The following is a 10315-nucleotide window of genomic DNA, read 5'->3' as shown; positions in this document are numbered from 1 at the left end:
CGGGCCGTCGTGAGAGAATGGAAAGGTGAGAGTTGTTGACGAGTGACGAGAGAAATTTGGCTTGTACTTTTATGATTCGAGATCATTCCATTTATATACATACATATACATGTTTGTTGCACATTAAATATTAAGGTAAGATTACGACTTATTTCATGAAGTGATTTGGGTTGACAATATTGAATGATATTGGATGATATTGAATATCGGGAACTTGGACTGAATTGAATATAATATAAAAGAGTATGATATTCTTGATATATATATCTTATACAAAAATTATGTGAATTATGTGTTGGAAAAAATTTGATTCGAAAATATTATCTTACACAGTGAAAAAATAAAATTTTGAAAATTGAGGCAGTTTGTGATATTTATAATAAGAAACTTTTCCCAAAATCGCACTTGTGTTTTGGGCTAGACGAATCTTTGTCATTCCTGAATTTTAATCGAACAACCTTTTACGCTGTTATCGTACCACAAACTATTTTGAGTGTGAGCTCGAACAAATTCAAATCAAACACAGAACCAAAAATTATTTACTTTACCTTCAATGATAAAGTAAAATTGTCTCTCTAATAGAAATCAGTAGAACTATTATTCCGAAAAAATAGAATTTATACTTAGAATTTATACTTAGAAATCAGTATAACAATATTTCAAAGTTTTGTGTAACTTATTGTTTTTTAGCCTTACCGGTGTCGTTTATTTATAGGGAGAAAAAGTGAAACCCTTGTTAAATTAGTAAAAGCATTTAATGTCTATTTAATAGAAAAACAATTAACTAGGAGAGACAAGGGCTAATAGGGTGTGTCTCCCCCTCATATGTATTATGATAAAGATTCAGACCTCTCCTATATTAGGTCTAATTATATGTGCTTCATGCATATTTAACACATCACTTTATAATTTAATCCAACACAATACGTGTTTTTCTATTTCCCAAAATAAGCTTTATAGATTAATTTAAATTAAATAATTTTCTCAACTCGATTTTGATTTCGTTAAATTCATGGTAACTTTGTGGTAAAAGAATTTATGAGAACATATATTTAATTTTTCCACATTCAACGGATTCATAATGACTAATTAATTTAATTTCATTTTAAACTTCAACAATTTAATTAATTAAATAATAGTTTGAAAACCATAAATTAATTATCAGGTCATTTCCATACTTAGGGAAAAAACCACATTCTTTTTTGAATGTTACCTATTTCTCTAACTTCCCGTTGAACCATCTAGAATTTCATTGGATATTCGGGAAAGCTCGCACAAAGTGTGCTTAAACATATAACCGTAATATTTCCTTTACAGCATTGCTCACACGAGCTGTGAAATGGGCCTGCTCATATGAGCTGTGGGTCAGAATGTAAGCTACACGATGTTGCTCACACAAGTTGTGGAGTATCCGCAACAAATGCAGGACCTCAGCCATCGGTAGGACATTCAAGACCAGCACCCAAAACATGAAATCCCTAATGACATGTCATTTGTATCCTGCGAATTCCTAAGGTTCAACCGGGACTTAACAACCGTCATAGCATCAATTTGGATATACATCATTCAATTACATATTGGATACATAATAACATACATGTGAATAACATAAATATAACAACCGTTCATACGAACTTACCTCGACAACTAGGGCATAGAAGTTAAACGAGCTATTCCGTAGCTTTTGCTTTTCCTCAATCTGGGTTCGTACGTGGTCTATCTTGATCTGAATGAACAAATTAAATCCATTTAATACCCCTAGTATTCAATTTAGTCCACATTTCAAATTTATGAAAAATAACTATTTACCCCTAACTTTTTAACTTTTCACAATTTAGTCATTAAGCTCATAAATTAAAATCTAAGCATTTTAATCCCCCATTCAAGATAACGAAATATACTAGGGACTTATATCAATCCATACAAACCATCATTTCATAAATTTTCCATAAATTTTTACCATTATTACAAATCAATCCCTAAATGCAAGTTTCATCAAAAATCACTTTACAAAACTTGTTTATTTATCAACAAGGACTCATAATCTACCATTAAACATCAAGAATTATTCAAAAACATTCATGGAATAACCCTTAATCTTTAATTTTTTTACAAATTGACCCCCAGGCAATCTATATTAAGCTAAAACGACCTAAAAACATAGTAATCATTAAAAATAGGGTTGGAAAACATACTATGCAAGCAAGAAGCCTTGGTCGAATACTCTAGATAGCTCCAATGGTGTATTTCCAGTTGAGTTAACAAATGAAGAAGATGATACCATCTTTTCTTTCCTTTAATTTTAAGTTAAATTATTAATTTACTATTTTAACATTATTTTTTAACTTAAAAAATCACTTAAATTGTGTCCATAAATGTCCACTATCTTTATGAATCGTATAATTACCATTTAAGTCCATTCACTTTAAAGTTTCATAGCCACAATGAGGAATCCCATGATGAGGACACTTAAGAAACAATTCCTTGAATCTTTCCCACGCCTTATATAAAGACTCATCATCCAATTGTTGAAAAGTAGTTATCTCATTTCACAACTTTTTGTTCTTGTTCGATGAAAAATACTTTACCGAAAACCTTTCTGCTAATTCTTTCCATGTAGATATTGAACTTGGTGGCACTGAATTCAACCATGCTCGTGCTCGATCTCTCAATGAGTATGGAAACAGTTTCAACCTTAATGTATCTTCAGTTACACTAACTATCTTAAATGAATCACTCTCTTCCATGAATAATCTAAGGTGAAGATGTGGATCTTCCGTGGGCATACCACTGAACTGGCCCATTTTTTGAAGCATTTGAAACATCACTGGTTTCAATTCAAATTAGGGTGCCACAATATCTAGTCTTCTAATTCCTAGATTTAATTCATTGAAGAGTGGCACAACGTATTGTCTTATGGCACGATCCCTATCATCAGTAATAATGATTGGGTTGTGTGCATGATTGACTCCATTACCTTGTCTATCATTTTGATTTCTAAGGTCCATCTTGACTTGTCTTTGAGCAAATCTCTCGCGTCTTCTCTTTCTAAATGTCCGCTCGATTTCAAGGTCTACAGGTAATAGATCAATGGTTCGATCTATGCTCATAAACACTTGATAAATAAATAAATAAATAAGAATAAATTAGTAATGTTAGAAATTAAATAAAAACCAAACTACAAAAATAATTTCACAAAGAATGATTAAGGCAATAGTCCTCGGCAGTGGCGCCAAAAAATTGTAACGAAGTGTACATAGTCGTTCAAGTAATAAGTAAGTAAAAATGAGTTATCGTCTCCACAGGGACTGTGTATGTTAATCGATTAATTGCAAAATTATAAGTTCACAATTTGGTGGTAAAAACACAATATTTTGAGTAGTGGATGATTAAATTAAATTATCTAAATGAAAATTATCTAAATGTATGAATGAATGAATGGTTTTAGCAACAAAAACAACTAACATAAAATAGGCTAGGATAATTATATTAATCAACTCAATTTATTTTTATCATGCTTAACAATGTCCAGAAGTATTCCATGGCAACTCAATCTTTCATGAGTTTGGAAACCAAGTTAAGTCCTCTCGGATCTTTTACTTAATGGAATATGCATTTTACTAATCATATTAAATTAAGGGTTTCTTAGTATTTATGCGAGGTCACAAGGACATTTACGTTTGCAACAGTATGTCACATAAACCTAAAAACTATGCAAGATAATAGAGCAAAATAAAGATATAATGAACCTCTAATTTAGTCAGGTTTAATGATCTAAATTGAGAATTGCACTTTTCAATTGTGCATCTAGTAGCCGTCGTCTAGTTAGGATCACTCGGCAAATCTGAATGCACTCAATCACGTATGAATGAAATACATCTTGATTTTAATTGAAAACATGACCGACTGAAGCACAAACATGTTAAACATGAATCAAATAAATCTTATTGAATTAACATGATCATCCTAGAAAATAGGATTTAAAATATCATGGTTGATGTTAAAAATAATAAACACATAACAAACATAGGTAAATTAAATAACAAGAGGAAACAATAAACTCTAATTTAGTTCAGTAGCCTTTCAGATCTTTTCTGACTGATGTGTTCCTCCGTTCTGCTCAATGCTCCTTTTGCTAAGGGTTTCCTCAGGTGGTCAACCAAAGAAATGTCTTAACAAATCCTTTGTTGGCTAAAAAATAGAAGGGTGAAGAATGGCTATGCAAGGGAAAAGAATAGGGAAATGGAAAAGAGAATGATGAATAAGAGATGGCTGTTGAGGGATGAGGGATGTGTTATGAATAAATGGATGATTTGACAAGTGGAAAGGTATGTGGTACTTATAGGTGAAGGCAAGGGTAGATTTTACTCAAAATAGAATTCAAAATCCCTTTCTTTTCCCTCATACATTGCTGGCGACAAATTGTAGAAAAGGGGTGACTTGGTTGCTTTTTTTTTAAATTCAAAAGAATGTTATTAATAGCCATAAGACGGTTTCAAAGACCGAGTTGGTAGGCCGATTTCTAATATTTTTGCAACTACAAGGACCTTCATTAAATACCCCAAAGCTTAATTTTTGGGCAGCCATCTACTTGTGCCAAAAAATGGGCTTGACTCCTCCTTGTTGGACAGTTTTTGAATCCAATAATTAATCATACATGTCCATCTTTTAGCACATATTTTATTGGGTCAAATTAACACATTTATGACCCAATCTTGCATGGTTTTACCATCCAAAAAAAGTGGATGTGTGCATGTCCATGCATTATTTATGTTAATCACATCCTCCATAGTCCTCCTACATAGTGAAAATTCACATATTAATTGTAACGCCCCAAAAATCCAAGTATTTATTTTTACATGTTTGTAACATAAACACATGTCTGCTTCAGTGGTTAAGTGTTCTGGGAAGTGTCTGAGAGGTCCCAAGTTCAAGCCTTGACTTGGGTAGAATTTTGTTGTTTTAATTAAATAAAGTCTTAACTGGGTTCAATAGGCTTATATTTTAAAGTTTGTGGATTTATATCAGAATGGGCCTGCTGGTCTAGTGGTTAAGTGCAGTGTCAGCATACTAGGGGTTCTGATTTTGAATACCTGTGCAAACAAAGGGTGTTATTTTGCTGCTTGTGCCGTGTGTGAGTTTGTGTTGAGCTAAAATTCTGATAGTGAAGTGGTTGAAGAGAATTAAAATTGAGTGGTTGAGGGGAGGTGTGATCAGATGGAGAGATTTGAGGAGGGATTTTAGGAGAAAATCAAGGGATAAGGGGAGGGGAATGTAGTGCCGAAAGTGGACTCTTTGGCACTCAAGAATTCGGCTAGAAGGGGTTTTCATTTTTTTTGGTTTTCCTTTGTTGAGTTGTTCCCTTTGCCGAATATTACTTCTCTCCATTCATTGCGTTTATCGAAACCTCTTCTCCCTATTAATTGTGTTGGTCGAACATTTTTTTTGTCTCCTTCGATTTCTTTCCCTCTTCTCCCCTAAACCGATTCTCCTCTTCTATCCCTCCTGTGTTATGTTGCCGATTACCAGTTCTGACCACTGCCAAAACCTTTCCTCTTCTTCTGCCGATTGACTTTACTCTTTTCTTTTCGCTTTAAATCGAGGATGAGGGGTTGTGCTAGTGTCAAATCCTTCCATTATTTGATTCTCTTTCTCTCTTTCGGTAAGTTCTTTAAGCGAATCAATATTTCTTTCTTCTTCTGCCTTTAGTAATAACTGATAGCAATTGTATGGAAGTTAAGGAAGGATTCAAGGAATTCCTAATCAATCGCTGAAAACTAGATTCGTGGAAATCACTGTGTTTCGATCGAAGGTAACACTACTCTATGCTATAAATGGACTGTAGATTTTGAGTTTCTTGTTAACTGTAAAGTGGGACTGATGGTGGTGTTTTATTGGCCAAATGTAGGTTGGTGAGTGCTTAAGCGACTGCTCGTGACGAATAGAAACAATAAACCCTACCCAAAATGTAAACCGAAAAAAGTCAAAATTTATGGCAATTGACTCTACACGAGCGTGCGCTCGCTTGTACGGTAAACCAAACGCATAACCGTGGCCATTAGACTGTTACGACCACTATAAGCAATTTCGTGGTCTTAGGCCGTTTTGGGCCACGATGGGCCGAAATGAGCAGTGTAGGCCCAATGGGCTTGTGGTCCCCACATAGGTAAAATGACGGTTATGCCCTTATGTTATAAAATAATGGTTATGCCCTTATGTTATAAAATGACTGTTATGCCCCTATGTTATAAAATGACTATTATGCCCCTATGTTATAAAATGATTGTATGCTTAATGTTATGTATGACTGTATATGAGCATGCCACGATATATATATGTTCTATACATGTATGATATGTTGCATGGGAATTGGATTATTATGATTGGAGGAAGTGTACTGTACTGGCAGCTCTGCTGCAAATACTGTTTAGTGCTGCAACCGGTGCTAATTTTGGAGTGTAGGATGGGTGGGTGATTTTATCGCCACCTGGAGTGTTGGGCTGGACGAAATGGAGTGTAGAGGCTGGATGGGTAGGATTTCTGATTGCATGTCTGAACTATTACTGTCACTGTAATGGGCTAAGGCCCACACTGATACTGTCACTATTATGGGCTAAGGCTCAACTGAACTGAACTGTTATTAAATTGAGCTTAAGCCCAGACTATAAATGCATTGGCTATTTGCTTTTATGGGGTTACACAATGAGTTTTCGTAAACTCACCCCTCTGTTTATCTTATAGGTAATCCCCAATCTTAGGGACTGGTGTTGCGAGGGACTCGAAGGTGGCCACACAATCGCACCTGGTTTTACATTTGTTTTTTATAAGAAATTTATTTTAGGTATATTTTCTATAATAAGGCCTTTTAAAATTTTCTTTTAAACTTTTAATTTGGGGATTTTACTTATTTTAATTCATATCTGATAGAAGTAGGACACGGATTTTCAAAAGATGAATGTTTTTTTTCAAAACACCACGTTTTCGTACCATAAAATAAAAGCTTCCGAATCAAAACAATGTTTTGAATATAGTAACAACAAATAAGATCAACAAACTGCTAAAGACAACTTGAGTTTCAATAAATGAGAATTAATATAGAGTGGGTTTTTCATTCAAACTATGTTTTCGAAAAAAACACTTCAATGTGATATCGCCAGATTCGGCCATAGAGTCTAGGCCGGGTTTTGGGTGTTACATTAATATTTAACATGAAAATAATATAAATTATGTACAAAAATCATGTAATTAAGCATAATTTCACATACTTTATAAATTCATGTCCAATATTAATAATTAAGTAAAATTCACTTATTTTAATAATAATTACTCAGTATCAACATATTTATTAAGTCAAAAGGTGGTGAAAATATATATAAAACCCTATATAATTTTGAGCTTACAGCTACATGTATCATCGAGGGAGTATCAGGAACAATATAATATGCCAAAATGCTTTCATGTTTAGTCGTTTTTTTAGCCTGTTCTTGAATTCTAAACCAAACTAAGCCGCCGAACGTTACAAGGCGAAAAGTCCTATGTGACTTAAGTAGTACTTTATATGGATGACATTGTTCCACGTTTTGATAATTTTACTACTTAGGGTCCGTTTGATTGCCAGTAAAATATTTTTCGTAAAATGATTTCTGGAAAATGTTTTACTTTTCTGTAAAATGATTTACTGGAAAATATTTTCTGGTGTTTGATTGAATCTGTGTAAAATATTTTTTGCTGTTTGGCAGATTTCCTGAAAATATTTTCCGAAAAAGTTGTTTTTACATATATTAATATATATTCTCATCTTCATAGTGTATATGCTGCATATATACCGGGTATTCTCATCTTCATAGTATATATGCTGCATGACAATCTGCAAAGCTTTCTCCCTCAAGCTTTTACAAGGCCAGTATTTAAGCATAGGCTCATATAAATAGTGGAGAGATGCCCAAAGAATATCCTGAACCAGAGGATGTGGGTAGTATAGATCTTCCTAAAAATATTTGGAAGAAGAAAAAGAAATAAGTTCCAACCTTGAAATCTAAAGACAAGAACCATCATCTAGGCATTTGACTAGAAAAATAAACATGTTTTCACAAAAATGAAAATGGACTACCAGTGAAATTAGAGTTCGCTTACATACATATTCTCATACAGTCTTTCAAAGATAATTTATTTACATAAGATAAATAATATTCTTTTTTCTGTCATGGAAAAGCACAAGATTGTTAAATGAGTTCATTCATTTAAATGACTAACAAAAATATCATGAGCTAGTTGCACTGGTTTTAATATTTCACAATCTTGTCTCTATTGCTTTAGTTTGATAGATAATAATATGTGGATTATGTAATCAATATATTAAACTGCAGATGGGAACTTGAGACAATATTAAAGAATTATAGAAAACCAAAAATTAATGGATGGGAAAATTGTAAGGAAAATTATGAAATACTGACAACAAGCCTTTAACAATGCACAATGCCAAATGACAAACAAATTAAGGTGAAGAAGATTATTTAAATGGAAATACAAAATCTAGCCTTTCCTTGACAAGTTGGAACACAAACAAGAATATGAGACCTCTAGGAATATAAGTTGGAACAGATCATTAATTTCTCTACAAATGTCCCACTCTTGATATCGTTCATGGTTTATAAGTGAGGAAAAGGATTATTAACTTCTAACGATTATTTTACACATTGAATGAAAGCGATGAACATGACCATTTCACTCATTACGTAAATCTATGATCCCAAAGAATCATATTTTCTACCATTTATTTAAATTTTCCAGAAATTACATTGAACTCTCTGATTGGCTCGGTGAACTTTCAGCAACATATGATTTCAATTAAAGTGCATTATTGTCAAGTGTCTTGGATAATACATACAATCAAAATTGATAGTAATGAATAATACATACAATCAAAATTTTCAACTGACACCTATTGATTTAATACAACCAGGTAAAGAGGCAGACAACCATCTGATATCTATGAAGCAAATGAACTAGCAATATGCTAGAAATATCAGCAATTGCAATCAACAAAGGCAACAGGCAGAAGAACATAGACATACATGCACCTCCTCTAGACCAAATTAGCTCACATCCCGGAGTCTTTTAATCAATGCATCCAAAGATTTCTTCTTTGAATTCTGCTTGGCAGCCCTGCTCCCAAAGGTACCAAATAGCCGATCTGAAGGATCCCTTAAAAGTTTGGTCTTCCATGAAAGAACAGAAGCAAAACACTGGTCCTCCATGAAAGAACAGAAGTAAAGAATTCCCTATAAATGACTAAAAAGTTTGGTCGGATTGTCAAAAATAAAGCAAAACCAGCATGCACCGTTCAAAAAAAACAAACAAACAGGGGATTATAAAAAATCTCGTCTTTTTTCTCAACAAATAATCCACTCACTGAAAAACCCAGATCATCAGAATCATAATAAATAAAGTTTGAAGAAGGAGATGAATAACTTACCTAGAGCTTTGTGAAGTGAACTGGTTGCACAAATTGAAGAAGGAGAAGCACGGGAGGAGGAGGAAAGATATGGAAAATTTCTTACCAAAAAAAAATTGGTAAGACATTTTCCCTAAATCCCTTCTTTATTTTCCCGTGTTTCTGAAAACCATTTACAATGTAAAATGTTTTCCGCCAATCAAACACTGGAAAAGTTGGAAATCATTTTCCGGAAAATCAATTCCGCCAATCAAACAGACCCTTATATTCATTTGAACATAATTGTATATTTGTATATATGTTTTGATGGAAACTCATACTTAATATTCGTTTTATTTGTTTTCTTTGTAATTTATTGTACTAACCCGTCTAATTTTAGAAGTTGTGAGTCAATTGTATATACTAGAGTTACACGTTTATTTATGTTATCTTGTTCAAATATCTATGTCCAATTTCCTTTGTCAAACTATCTCGAGTACATTTTATTTTCTTGCATGTTCATGTCTTGTTTTCAGTTTAGTTTGGTTTCTATTTTTATTGCGTTGTTATTTAGTTTTCTTGAAGACAAGCAAACACTTAATTTTGGGGCTATTTGACCTGCCATCAAATGTAGTAGTAATTTCGATATATTTTTGCACTTAAGGAGCTTGTCTTCTAGCACTTTCAGTATTAATTATTGCAATTTTGGTATTTCGTAGTTAGTATTAAACTTTAGTAAAATAAGTGTTTTTTAACACATTTATGAGTGTTTGTGACATATTAGGCCAACACAGGCCCTAAGTAGTTTTAATTTATGTAATTAAGTCTGTAGGATGATGAATTATAAGCCCAATGGACATATGAGCAAGAGATAAGTGATGC

General features: G+C 33.1%; 1 non-coding gene across 1 annotated transcript; it reads left to right on the top strand.

The window, feature by feature from the left end:
- The first annotated feature begins 2451 nt into the window (after nucleotides 1-2451).
- On the top strand, nucleotides 2452-2558 carry LOC128034172 (small nucleolar RNA R71). The gene has a single exon (XR_008190304.1). It is a non-coding gene; the product is annotated as a small nucleolar RNA R71 (small nucleolar RNA).
- The last annotated feature ends 7757 nt before the right edge of the window (nucleotides 2559-10315 follow it).

The sequence above is a fragment of the Gossypium raimondii genome, chromosome 10 (genome assembly GCF_025698545.1).
Source record: "Gossypium raimondii isolate GPD5lz chromosome 10, ASM2569854v1, whole genome shotgun sequence".
NCBI classification, from domain to species: domain Eukaryota; kingdom Viridiplantae; phylum Streptophyta; class Magnoliopsida; order Malvales; family Malvaceae; genus Gossypium; species Gossypium raimondii.
This window is presented reverse-complemented; position numbering and strand designations above follow the sequence as displayed.